Here is a 13,981-nt window from a genome sequence, read left to right as displayed (position 1 = left end):
ACTAAGAAAGTGATATTGTATCCTAGGTGATAGGATCACTTAGTTTAGATTTCTCAGGTTGCTCAAGTAAGACCTTTATTCTGACCAGGTTCCAGTCAAAGATCCTATATGGCATTTGGTTGTCATGTAAAACGTCTCCTTTTGCTGTCATTTCTACCAACTTAGCCTTTCCTGGAATATGTTAAGACTAAGAATGGATGATATTCCTCAGAATGGCTTTGTCCGTTCTGTAGATTAGGTACTGTCCTGCCTTTAATGGAATGTAGATAGGCTTTGAGCTGTTAACATGTAGGCTAACTAACTGGTTCCATGTGTCAAGTCAGAAGTTAGGCCTGGGAGGTCTGCAGTTGTACCCAGCTGAGGAAGGGCAGGTAGATTTCAGTGATGTGTGCAAGGCTGGCCTTGGGCAGAATCAAATAGTTCTAATGCAGAGGCCAAACTCAGTGCCTTCAGGGGCCCTGAAGACCTGGAGTAGTTTGCCATGAGAAACACTGCCAGAGAGAGGCTAAATGGAATAGTTGCTTTACTGTTAGAGAAGTTGAGGGCCTTTCATAACAAATGAGTTTTCACATTTGAATGTCTTGAATATAAACACACTCATGAAAGCAGGCCATTGCTATGATTCCTGGTCAGCTGGCGTTTTAAGTTCCACCTCCTGGAGCCCTGACTTTCGAGGTCCTCAGTGTCATATCTGTGTAGCTGGTGGGAGGATGCAAAAGGTACTGAGGGGGTGGAGGGGCCACTCCTGGGCTGCTAGGGTGTGGAACACACACACTAGCATTCACCTTCCATTGGTGGGAGCCAGTCCCATGGCTATATCTGCCTGCAGAGTAGGCAGGCAACAGTACTTACTGACTGCAGGTCACTTTCCAGTGACAGGTCTACACTGTAAAGGAACATTGCATGTGTTCTCTGAACTTAATGTCTAGAATGATAATGTTTCTCCACTCCTCTGTTTTATTTGCTAAGGCATCCCTTCCCCACATATGCACTCACTGCACTCCTTCCCTCCTCAAAGTTGTGTTCAGTCATCACTTCCTCAGCGTGAGATCTCAGTTACCCATCAAAGGTGCCACTCCCCATCCCTGGTGTTTTCTCTTATTTTCTCTGTTTTTTCTCCTTGTAGCTCTTGTCACAATCTAGGACCTTGCTTATTTTTCATAATGGTTTATTTTCTGAATCCTCCAAGAGCATTAGGGATGTTTCTATCTTCTTGGATTATAGTTCTTGTACCTGGCTCATATGCAGATGTTCATATTTTGAATGAAACGGGGGAGTCTGGGCAATTGAAACCTCTGAAATTTCAGATATTGGCAAGAATTAGGCCTAAAACAAAGACGCAGACAGACTGCAGTGCAGGCCAAGCAGATCATCTCTCCGTGTGATGCTATCTGCCAGCTGCTGTCTGGGCCTCAGGTGGAGGGCCTGCTGCCATGGTGGAAGATGGAAGACATGAGTTTGGGTTCTGGCTAGGCCAGCTACCCACTTTACATTATTTTAGTTCTCTGGGCCTCCAGTCAGTCTTCTGAAATTCATGTCTCATAGTCTGTCGCTTTCTTCCTTTTCTTCCAATATTATTATGGCAATGAAGTGAGGCAGATGATATAGAAGAACACCCAGGTATCAAAGGCTCAGCTCATAGCTGTTTAGTTCATGCATTCATGTGTCGAGTGTGCTGACCTGTTCTAGGTGTTGGAGACAAACGGCAAGTTGAGCAGTCCCAAAGAAGTGTTTGGAAGGAGGGGAGTCTTGACCAGTGTGCTGCAAGATGGAAAGGTCCTTCCAAGAGAGGGCCTTACAGTCACTGGGTCTTGGATGAGTGTGTTTGAGTGTAGAGTTCTGTTCTAGGCTTGCAGACTCATTGATGAATAGGACACAGAATGATGCTGATCCAGAGGAAATTACGTACTCATGTCATGCTGTCAGAAGTGCAGTTTGAACCATAGACATGAGTTAAGAGTTTTTGATGGCTCAGTGGGTAAGAGCACTGACTGCTCTTCCAAAGGTCCTGAGTTCAAATCCCAGCAACCACATGGTGGCTCACAACCACCCTTAATGAGATCTGATGCCCTCTTCTAGTGTATGAAGACAGCTACAGTGTACTTATGTATATAATAAATAAATCTTAAAAAAGAAGAGTTTTTGGTGATCACATTAAAAACTAAAGAGGTAGCTGGGGAGGTAGTTCAGTGATAGAGCGTTTGAACATGTGTAAACCCTGGGTTTGATCCCCAGCATAGAAAAACAAAGGGAAAAAATGGATGAAAATAACTAATGATATATTTAACCTAATATATTCAAAATGTCATTTCAATATGCAGTCAACACAAACATCAACAAAGAAATGTTTGACTTTTTAAAAAGTCTGGAATCTGGTGTGTTACATTTACAGTATAACTTTATTTCAGTAGCACATGTGCCTTGTAGCCGTCACATTGGGCATTAAAGGCCTAGAGGGGAAACATGGGGTCACCATGTAATGACAGGCAGTGAGAGTGCTGGAAAAAAAGGCAGAACACAGAAAGGGGCAAGAACTATAGATAACCACGGTTGTCTGGGATCTATGTCTGATTGCACTGATGAGGGATGGAAGGTCAGGGTGAGTTGAAAGACTAGCTGGGGAAAATGTTCTAGGCAGACAGAATGTACAGGGCTTGCAGAAGGAGGGTGTTTGGAATGTAGCAGTGGATAGAGGAGGCCAAAGGAATGGGTGCAGTGAGGTAGGGTGAATGCAAACATGCAGGGTTTACTAACCCACAGCAAGATTTTAGGCTTTGTAGTCATTATAGAAGGGGGGGGGCATAGGATAGCCTGATCTAAACCTGTCTAAAGGTTACTTGGAGCTCTGCTAGGGAACTGCTAAGGGACCTAGAAAAGATGTACAAAGACTGAGGACAAAGTGAAGGTGTGTGAAGGTCACTCAGCAAGCACCCCTTGGACACCCCCAAGGTACAGAGTATTGTGTTAGGCACTGTGAATACAGAGGACCTGGCTCCTATCCTCCGGAGCTCAGTAGCTGAGTAGCCAGAGAGACTAGGTAGAGGAGCAAGGGGAGAAGGAAGGTGATATTCTGCACTGTCCTCTGTCTGCTTATTTTAGGCATAATTCTGACCAACATCTGAAATTTTAGGAATGTTAATCATCCCAGTTCCCATTTTTACTCAAAACTTTAACGCTTGCTTCCATGCCAGGTCCAAGGAATATAATTTAAGAACAGGTTAGAAATGGTCCCAATGCTCACAGTGGCTCCACCGTTCCAGTGCCATCTGGGTGAGTTAGTTTTCTGCTTGCCTGATCACAAGGCTAGAGTGTCAGGAAAAGGCTTGAACTTAGGTGACCTCTGTGTTCCCTCTAGCACTGAGATTGGCAGGTCTTACTCTGCCTGTAGGTGGCTAGTGAAGGGGAGCTGCAGAGATGGGCTGTCTTTCAGTGGCCCAGTGCTGGGAGGAAGGGGCTTAACAACATCCCAGAGGCAGACCTTCCCTGAGAGGGCCTTGTTTACAGTGTGCCGTGCTTTGTGCACTGATCACTAACAACTCTGAGCTCTCCCCTTCTGCTGACTTAGAAGATGAACTGTTGAGTCTGGAGGAAGAGCGTTCACTCCTTTCCTGGAGCACTAAGTGCCACTTGGCTGTCTCTGATTTGAACTTGGTTGAATTCCTTGGTCTTGATTTTGAAGAGATTTCTGTTGTCCTGTGCTTTGCTTTTGTCATCTTTCCCCTTCTGTGACTTCTGCTAGGCAGCTGCCACTAGTCAGTGACAGATGAAGCCGATCTGTTTTCTGAACCACATCCCTTAAGTCTTTGAAACACATTTGTAACTAGTGATTTGCTCAATTGATTGCTTGATTCATTATTCACAAAGTATTTACACACTGTAGGTTGGTGACAGGTGGCTTACTAGGCCAGCAGTTCTCAGTTTGGGTTTGGGCATCTCTAGTTCTAGTAAACTGTATTGAAGAGGCTGGGGAGCACTGTTTGCTCTTCCAGAGGACCTAGGTTTGATTCCTAGTGCTCATGTGATAGTTCATAACCCTCTATAACCTTCAGTTCAGGAAACCTGATGCCTCTTCTGTGGACACCCAGGCACATAAAATGTAAGTAAACTAATGAAAAATGATTATTGAATCCAAAGAGCTTTCTCTTTTATGGACTTTTATAACTTATTATTACCAAATTAGAAATTGAAATAAAAATTCTCAGTACAGGAAATGTTAATGTGTATTAACATATTTTGATTAGCTATCAAAATTTCACAGAAATGTGAAAAAGAAAAATAACATACTGGCATCACTTTGAAAATAAGTTTAGCATTAGAGTCCCTCATGTGGTATCCAAGCTGGATATAGCCACTACATTTGTTGTTCTAGGTCCTGTGGTACTGTCAGTGTCAAAGCTTTTGGTGAATGTGAAGACGCACTGAGGTTTGGAACATCAAGCAGGGTATTTGAAAGGAGAACTCAGAGCCCAAGTATGGTTAGCTAGTGAGGATAATTACAGTTGAAGGATAGCTGGTGGGAGGCCCAGAGGCCTTGTTTATAGACCTGAAAAAATTCTTTGTGGCTGTGCCCTACTATTGTGTGCAATAGATGCTACCAGAATCTAGATTCTCTGTGTGGGTTTGGTGTGATAGAGCTTTAGTCCCTTATTTATCTTTATAAACACATGTGGCTGTTCTCAAGTCTTTTCTCAGTGACTTGAAGGGAGCTAAGGGCCTCTTTGTTGGAGAGCTTCCTATTTCAAGTGCTGAGTTGAGTCTATCAAGCTCTGCAAATGTAAGCAGAGGAACCCTGAACTGTGAAGAAGGCTCGGTAGAAGCTTCACAGTGCAGGAGAAGGCAGCTGAATTAAAATGCACTAGTAACCATCAGAGACTAGAAAGGTGACACTCAGAGGTGAGGGCTTGCGTGATCCAGAAGTAGAACTGCTCATCTGATGTCATCCTCTTATCTCGAGATGAGACCTCTTGGCCCCAGGCAGTCACTGGCTTTGCTTTGTGCATTGCCTCCTCCTTTGGAATGAGGTCCAATCAGAGGTGTAACTGTGTCACTGGATGCAACCTGAGACTTCCTTCACCCTCATACTGCTGGCCTAGGGAGGGCCCTGCTCTAAGCCTTATTTAGTAGATTCATTTCTTTTCATTTTCTTTTTTTTCTGCCTCTAAGCAGTGACAGTGTATTTACTTTCAAGGAATCTGAGATAAATTGCGGAGCATTAAGAACCTGCTAATATTTCCTGGGGCTCAAAGCTCTGGGGTATTGGTAGCTTCATACTGTAGAATTTGCCTCTTGAGGGCATCAGAAATTGAGGCTCTTGTTAGGGAGTCAGAGGAATGAGAGTTGGGGGATACAGGCACTCTGGAGTTACAGGAAGGGAGAGAGCGGAGGAATCTGGGACCTAAAGAAGGAAGGAGGAAGGTGGGATGAGAACTGGAAGAGGAATTTATAGTGTGAGTGAGAGAAGTCACCTCCCTCTCACATTAGTGCTACTTTAATAAATCTCAAATGAGAAATTAGAAAACCTGATGCAATCAAATAGATTTTCCCCTAGCCAGGTTACATTACATTTTATTTTGTTGAAAGTACAGTTTATCAGCCCCTGTTTTCAATGCCTCTCTCTGGCATTGTGGTGGGAATAAAGAAATCTAACAATGTACCTGTGCAGTGGTGTGAGATGCCACCTCCAGAGCCCTTAGAAGGGTGCTCCTTCATGATAGATGTGTCCTCCCCAGACTGGCATCCTCCATCTCCTGGCCTGTGTGTCCAGCTGGACTCTGTCATGCATCTGGAATGAGGCTGGGAGACTGGAGTGGGTTGAGTTAGACCTTGGCGAACTGAGCATCACTTCTGGGGAGGTACCTCTAAACTGTACTCCTGTTGTCTGTGAGATCCTCCTCCATGTTTCCAAAGAAACCAGAAATCCAGGTTCTTCTGTAAAGTGCAGACATTGGCAGCAGAAGGGAGTTTTTGACCTTAGCAGGTGCAGGCCAAGGAGGACACTTTCAGCCTTCTGGTTGGATCGCCTGCCTAACACTCTCCTCCTTTGTTTGGTTTGTTTACATTCTCAGTTTACTTTGGTCATTTCCCCAGTATACTTTTCTGTCACATTTGGATTGTCAGTATTCTGAGCTGTGTTCTGAGTGATCTTTGCTCATTGTCTTTTTGCTTATAAGCAGCCTTGAACTTCATACAGTGCTTAGACAAGCCATGAAAACCTACAGAGTTGGAAGATGGAGTTGGGGCAGTAGCAGCCTGGGCCTCCTCCAGACCCAGCTCTGAGAGGGCTCCTTTGAACTCTGCTGGAAATTTGGACCTTTCTCCTCAGAGCACTCACATCTTATTAGCCCAATCCAAGGGGGAAGACCTGTCTCATCTTATAGCTGAACAGTCCTTTAAGCACTGATTAGTCCAGTACCCGGAGCTGACTCAGGTTCTGAGACCTTTGGGCTCACAGCCCTGTGCTGCCCATGTGTAATGCACTTTCTGCTGAGGCTTCTGGTTTGCTTCTTTTCCTAGTGTCTCATCTGGTTCCCCCCACCCCCACCAATCTGTTTTCTTTCAGGGCCCATTCTACTTTGTTTTCCTCTCCTGTGTCTGTTGGTTAAGGCAAAGGTTGTCCTTCTGAGGCTATTAATAGGTGAGTGGAGGAACAAGAAAGTTGGGTCACTGAAGCATGACCTTCCCAGCTAATGTTTCCACCTCGGGGTCAGATTTAATAGTTGGGTGCAGCCTGTTGGGTATGGAAAGCCTTCTGTGTATTCTTTTTTTTTTTTTTTTTTTTTTTTTTTTGAGACAGGGTTTCTCTGTATAGCTCTGGCTGTCCTGGAACTCACTTGGTAGACCAGGCTGGCCTCGAACTCAGAGATCCACCTGCCTCTGCCTCCCGAGTGCTGGGATTAAAGGCCTGCGCCACCAGGCCCGGCCTTCTGTGTATTCTTGTGCATGGTAGAGCTGGAGAACTGGGTAGAGACCCTTGCTGCTGTTCTGTTTCTGGGTGAGCGCCACATAAGGTGGTCTTTGGATATGGGTCAGCTTTGGGTTGTGCTCAGTAGTCTCAGTGCTCTCCTTGAGAGAGGCCCTGACATTTACTAGGTATGTGGCAGCCCCTGCTTTATTCTTTACTTACTCTGGCCAGTGGTCTACTCAGGACTAGCATTCCCTCAGGGGATCGATCCATGTAGTCTGGAAGGAACAAGGCCAGTAGAGAGGTGTTTTTTATCAAGTAGTACCTGTTCAGGCTGAGGAAGGCACCTGGCTGCTGTGGAGTGCAAAGACTATCCTGGAAAGGAACTTTCTGGTGACCTGCTCTTTGGTATAGAATTATGACCACATTTCTGTTTTGGATTGACTTTGCTTTACTGACTTCCCCAACCCCCCCCCCCAAAAAAAAACAACAAAACAAAACAAAACAAAAAACCAAAAGTCAGGCTCTCTTTAGTTTAGCTTCCCAGACCTGGGGTGAGGTGAGATTCATCCAATCCCTCAGCTGACTTTGCTTTTATGGGTGTCTGCTAGTGCCCACGCTGAGTCATGTGGGCTGTAGAAGGGCACAAATCTTAAACTATGTCCTTTGGACCCCATAGGGCCCTGAAAATGGGAAGCATGAATTTGTCCATCGTCCTATTCCTGCCTCTGGCTATCATGACTTTCTAGGAAATGAGTGGGCATTAGGGCTGGCCCTGGGAAGTAGCTGAGGACAAAACTACACAGCCTGCTCTCCACACCATGAAGACAGAATGACCAGATGTAATGACCAGGTGTAATTTCCAAATTTTCAAAAAGTGAAGGAATCTTGATGTTGCTGATAATCTTTTTATGAACTGTGGCTTATCGAGTGTGTGGATGAAGATGGAGCTTTTCTTTTTCTTTTTCTTTTTCTTTTTCTTTTTCTTTTTCTTTTTCTTTTTCTTTTTCTTTTTCTTTTTTCTTTTTTCTTTTTCTTTTTCTTTTTGCGAGACAGGGTAGAGCCCTGGCTGTCCTGGAACTCACTTTGTAGATCAGGTTGGCCTCAAACTCAGAAATCCGCCTGCCTCTGCCTCCTGAGTGCTGGGATTAAAGATGTGCGCCACCACACCCAGCTTTTTTTTTTTTTTTTTTTTTGTTAGATGGAGCTTTTCATACCCAGAATTTCTGAAGCTTTTTATAAATCTACTATATATTACTATATATCTTCACTTTTGTAAGATCTGGGGAAAAATGTAAAATATGTATTTTTATATAACCTCCATTTTAACCCTTTTAGGGAAAAGGTTGGAAAAGGTTGTGATAAAATAAATCTCCTATTTGGCATGGGAGCTTCTAGTGGGCAGGGCAGGGCAGGGCAGGGTTTTTTGTTTTGTTTTGTTTATTTTGTATTTGCTAGAAAATCTATAGAACCTCAATTGTTATGGACACAGAGTAGAAAAGAAATATTTGTGGAGTAAATAGATGGATCTTGATTTAATGATCAAAATCAGCATTGGTCATTAATGATGTTTGTAAGCTGCCAGTGAGTAAATGTAAATCACTTCTTTTAAATTCCCCCTTTGCCAAGGAGTTTTCTGGTTGTGTGTTTTGGGGAAACATGCTACAGAAGAGTGGACATATGTACTTCCTTGCCTTACCCCCCTTTCCCTATCTTACCTCTTTTGAGGCCCTGTCTTTCATAGGCCAGGCCAGCCTCCCGTTGGCTGTACAGCAGGGGATGCCCTTGAGCTCCTGATTCTCCTCCCTGGATCTCCCAGTGCTGAGATTCTAGGCCCAGGGTTACACAGAGAAACCCTGTCTCCACCCCCCCCCCCAAAAAAAAAAACCCACCATGCCTCATCCAGGGAAGCTTCCAGATGGATATGGAAAACAAATGTATAATCACCCCATAGTCAACAGGTCTAATGTGTTAGTGCTGTGGCACATTCTAGAACCTCACATGGAAGATACTGGCTGTGGAAGGCAAGTTGCATTAAGAAAAGTGTACCAAGAAGAGACACTTTAATGTTTTTTTTCTTTCTAGAATTGGCTGGTGGTTTGGCCACATTAAGAAGACGTGAGATACCTATCTAGCACACAGATTAGCCAAGATGTTGCAGTGAAGTAGATAGGCTCAGCAAAGTCTCAGGGCCATTGAGGAGGACATGGCAGATCAGCTAGGGCAGCATGTCCCAAAGCCAGGTGTCCCAACTGGCTGGCTAATCAGCTAGCCTCCCAGGTCTCGGAGTAGGACAGACCTATTTGTTGGTCTGCGTTATGGTTGTGCAAATGACTCTGCTGATTGTCAGGAAGATACTGGCTGTGGAAGGCAAGTTGCGTCAAGAAAGTGTACCGAGAAGAGACACTGGAGGTTGGACCCTGTAACCATAAATACTCTCCAACCCCTCCTGCATGCTCTGTGGAGACCTTTGCTCACCTCTAAGCCATCTCTTGGAGAGCTCTCTGTGGCCTTCTTATCTCTCTATACTAAATATTTGTGGAATGAATGACTGTTAATTTCTCCACAGAATCCCAGCTAAAAGTTTATGTGGCTCCTTTCTGTTCTTCTTAAGTAAGGATCCTGTATATCTTAAGAAGATCCACTTTGTACCATCAGGCTGTTCATTCCACTGACGATGGGGATAGTGGTTTAACAAGGAGAAGCCTATCCGTATTCTTGCTCAGTGACCCCAGCTCAGATCTGTCGGCTGGGGAGTGGGCGCTTGCTTCGCTGGCATGTGTGCACTACCTTGCTTCTGAGGGTAATTGGGGTGGGGGAGACACTGTGCTTGATGTCTGTCCTCAGTCTTCCTAGCCAGGCCTGGCTGCCAGCTGCTTGACTCAGGGAGTAGTCTCCCTGCTGCGTGCCTGTGCTCAGTGCCACTCTGAGGGGCACTCGAAGTCCTGCAGCTGTGCATGGGGTAGGCCAGGCAGTGCTTAGGGCTCTGGTGCACCCCACTTGTAGTGTCTGATGCCTTTCTCTCTCTCCCTCCCCTCCTTCCTTCCTTTTTTTCTTGTTGTTTATCTTGAGGAGTACACTGATGGATAGAGGTTTGCTAGCCTTCCTCAGAGTGGCTGCTTTCTAGGATCCTAACCTGTTACCTATAACATGTGGCTTTTAGCCTAATTGTGGGTGTTTGACACCTTCCCTGAGTCAGGCAAGGTGATAAATCTCAGGCTTTACAGCTGGACCTGCTATGGCTCATCTCAGTTGTGGCTCTATTAAGGTCTGTGATGTTCATGATGCAGTGATAGTGACTTTGCCCTTCACTCTTGCATGTGGTGGCCTTCGAGGAATGGAGGGGAGGTGCCGCCTCTTCTTTACTGCTGCCACCTGAGGCTGGCATTAGTTGCAGGTCATGGTGCTGTCTTAGCTGATCCTTGTGTGGTGAGGTGAATCCTGAGAATCAAATAGAAATCAGGGTAATCACCTGAAAAATCCCACTGTAGGGTTTTCTCAAATCTGTTTGTTTTTCATTTTGTTTTATATATGAGACAGAGTTTTAATATGTTGCTCAAGCTGACCTTGAATTCACATCTTCCTGCCTCAGCCTCCTGTGTTCTTGGATCACAGGCATGCCTTACCACACTGGACTTCCTCTGATTTCATGGAGAGCAGAGAGTAAGAGCCATCAGCAATTCCTGACTATGCACTATTTTCTTACTTTTTTCCAAGTGTTCAGGATCAGCCATAAGGCAGGTACAGCATAAGAAGAGGGCACTGCAGGCACTGCAGGGAGCTGGCATGTGCTCCTGGAACTTCTGCTCTTTCTTTGGGTATCCAGGATGTCTGTTCATCCACCTTCCTGGCTTGGGCTGTAGGTGGGCATTGGGGTCTGTGTGCCTGTCAGTGTGGCGAAGCCTGAGTTGTGCGGTCTCCTGGGTGAGTCTGTACTTGGATTAGGGGAGTACTTGTGGAAGCTGTTTGTTTATCTGCAATTCAACTTGATCAGCCAACATGTACTTTATTTGGAGCTCTCAGTTACAAAGGAGAAACACAGCTGGGTAGAGGCAGGTAACTGAGGGACTGCCTAAGGGGTGTTCCTGGTGAACAGAAGGGGATTATCGGGGGTAACTTTGATTCTTGGGTGTCACTTTGCATGGTGGGAGCTATAAGGGTGAAGAAGGGCAGAGGCCAATCTAGACTGCACCAGGCGGTGAGCCAGGGCACAGTGACATGTGGATTGCAAGGCCAGCCATTGTCTTCTGTGTGGCTGGGTGCCAGGAGAGGAGGCTGAGTCAGACAGGAACTTGTCCCGAAGCAGGAGGAAGCACACAGTGTTTTGGAGCAGGGGCGGCTGTCTTTTAATTAACTACATTGATTTTAATTATGAAAGTCATATCAAATCATGCTAGAACAGTTCCAGCAGTGAAGTGTTTAAGTTCATTTTCTTGTCCCCCGAGGCCCTGCTTATTATTCTTTGCAAAGGTCCCAGGCAAACAGCTTTTTGCTTATTCTCTCAGAAATGTGTTGTGCATATGAAAGCATTGCTATACATACTATTTTGGCTCTGTTGAAGTGCAACCGTGGTGGCCATTGGCAAGCTCTTTCATTATCTGCTCTTTCTGTCACAGCGTCCCTTGAGCTTTTTTCCATTATACTGTAAATGGAGTTTGTATATTCTTTTTAAAAATACATTTTTAAAAAATTGTTGCTGTTGAGTATTCTACAACTAAAATGAAGACAGTGAATACTGGTATGAGTCTTGACCAGGTGAAAGAAGAGGGATTCATTTTGCTTTAGAATAAACTAGTAAGGACTGTCCAAGGGAGGGTTGTTTGAAGGGTACAGGATCCTTTTGTCTGGCTGTGTTACCGAGTGACCAGACAGTCTTGCAGAATGGATGGAATCATTTAGCAGAATTGCTGAGTAATTTAAAAATATTAAAAAGTATGGGTCATAGGTATTTTTTCCTTAGTAATTTGCAGTTTCCTGCCCACCTGTCTGAGAGCTGGCATCTTTACCTCTTTCTTTGACTGGATATTTTGAACTTTTCTCATTCCTTTCTGGCTAACCCCTCCAGTATTGATCTATAACTCAGCATACTTGCTCCAGCTGGCTCATTTGTAACATCACATGATCTAGTTTCCAGACCTTTCAGATAAATTACTTATTTATATGAAGGGGCTGTAATTGACTTTTCAGTTGAGAAGCCCAATTCACCAGAGTGGCCAGGGAGAGACATAGTTCATTTTACTCTATTATCAAATCAATGTTCAAATGATATTTTAGGATTATTTATTTTCCTCAATATAAGAAAAATGTCAAGATTTATTTCCCATGTTTCTTAAATGTCAGAGGAAATTGACCTGAGGCTGGAGAACTCTCAGGGCCTGGTCTTTGGTGATGCTGGGTAAGAATTGAGAAACCGAGCACTCAGTGCATATTGTGAATTATGCTCTTGTGCCTGGTGCACCTGGTGTGGCTGTGGAGGAAACTGGGTTCTTGCTTCTCTGGACTAGCTGGAGAGATCACTTTAGCAGAGATGAGGCCTGTGGGAGTGGGGTGAGCCCATTAGGTTTAGGAAGGTTGTTTTTGAAAGTTGAGTAGGAAGAGCTAGTTAGACTAGACCCTAGACAGAGTAGGAAGGTGTCAGTTCTGTGGAAAGAGAAGATTCAGGAACAGTGTGGGTGGGGTGGGGAGACCAGAGTAGTCAGAGGATGGGAGTGTTTGAGTAGGCAGGCCATGGTGAGAGCTGCCCATGTAGTAATTCAGTCAGCTATCCCAGCAGATAGGACAACTGTTTCTGGTGACATCTGAACTACAGGTTCCAGAGGAGAGTATGAACTCAGGCAGTAGGCTTTACACTTAAGGAACTGACTGTCTACTGGGTAAGACAGGGAGAGGGCAGCTGAGGCAAGGTCAGAGCAGAGGGCTCCAGGAAGCTGTATGGAGAGTGTGTGCATCCATAGTTGGTCTTTATTTTGTAATCTTTGAGAAACCCCAAGGGTGTTTAAAGCCAAGTGCCTCCTGGTGTGATGGCTTTAAAAGACTTTCTGGCAGCAGAGAATGGAGTCTTCATGGGAAAAGACTAGATTCCAGGCAGAGAGCAGCAGGAATGGCCTGGCTTCAAACGGTGGCTATGGAGTAGGGAGATGAGGCCAAGTTGGTGGTGGAGTAGACAGGACTTGGTAAGTAAGTGTTGGGTTGAAGAGTTGAGGTGAGATAGGTTTTCCCGTGGACCATGGGGAATCATGGCTTAAGGCTCCGAGGGTGGAGAAAGACCATGAGCAAAGGCATAGTCTGCAGTACGTGATGGGCATGGGGCAGGAATGCCCAGCAAGGAGTGGAGGAGCACAAGCACAGGAGACCTCCTCTTGATGCTTTCCTTCTTTAAATATTTGTGTGACAGCCCCCGTCATGTACATTGAACACAGACAGTTGAGGGGTTTGGTCAGCATGGGTGGCTCCAGCCAGCATAGAGAGGCCACTGGACCTTCTACCAGTATTTTTAGTCACTAGCATGAGATTTTTCTCTCTGACTAAACATGTACCTAGCTAACACCTTTATTGTAAATACTGTATGATTATTTTTGGTGTGAAGATGTTTCTTTTTTTTTTTCTTACAGTGTCACTCTTGATACTTATAAATGAATTCCCTCTCTAGAAAAGGTAGCCCCGTCCTAGTCTCAGTGGCCCACAATTATGTTTCAGTATGAGTGCGAGCTTCTAACTTAGTGATCTGCACTCTTCATTTCAGATGCAGTCCCTGAGATGTGCCCGCCAGTGCTGCTGCTCCTGGGCACATTTTGAACACTGGGCAGCAGAGGTTGGGGCACAGGTGGTGTTATTGTTTTTGGGGGAGATATGTTCTTTAAGATAAGCTCTGGACTACAAGAAGGGCAAAGCTGGCTATGTTCCCTGGGCCCCTCACACCACCACTCCCCAGCTAGGATAAGTTCTCTTAGAAAGATGCTTGTTAGCCGGGCGGTGGTGGTGCATGCCTTTAATCCCAGCACTCGGGAGGCAGAGACAGGTGGATTTCTGAGTTCGAGGCCAGCCTGGTCTACAAAGTGAGTTCCAGGACAGCCAGGGCTA

General features: G+C 45.2%; 1 protein-coding gene across 4 annotated transcripts in view; it reads left to right on the top strand.

Annotated features, from left to right (window-relative positions):
• Nucleotides 1–13,981, top strand: part of Kif16b (kinesin family member 16B) — a 266,295-nt gene that overhangs the window by 13,756 nt on the left and 238,558 nt on the right. The window lies entirely within an intron of this gene.

Source organism: Mus pahari, chromosome 3, assembly GCF_900095145.1.
Source record: "Mus pahari chromosome 3, PAHARI_EIJ_v1.1, whole genome shotgun sequence".
Classification (NCBI taxonomy): domain Eukaryota; kingdom Metazoa; phylum Chordata; class Mammalia; order Rodentia; family Muridae; genus Mus; species Mus pahari.
This window is presented reverse-complemented; position numbering and strand designations above follow the sequence as displayed.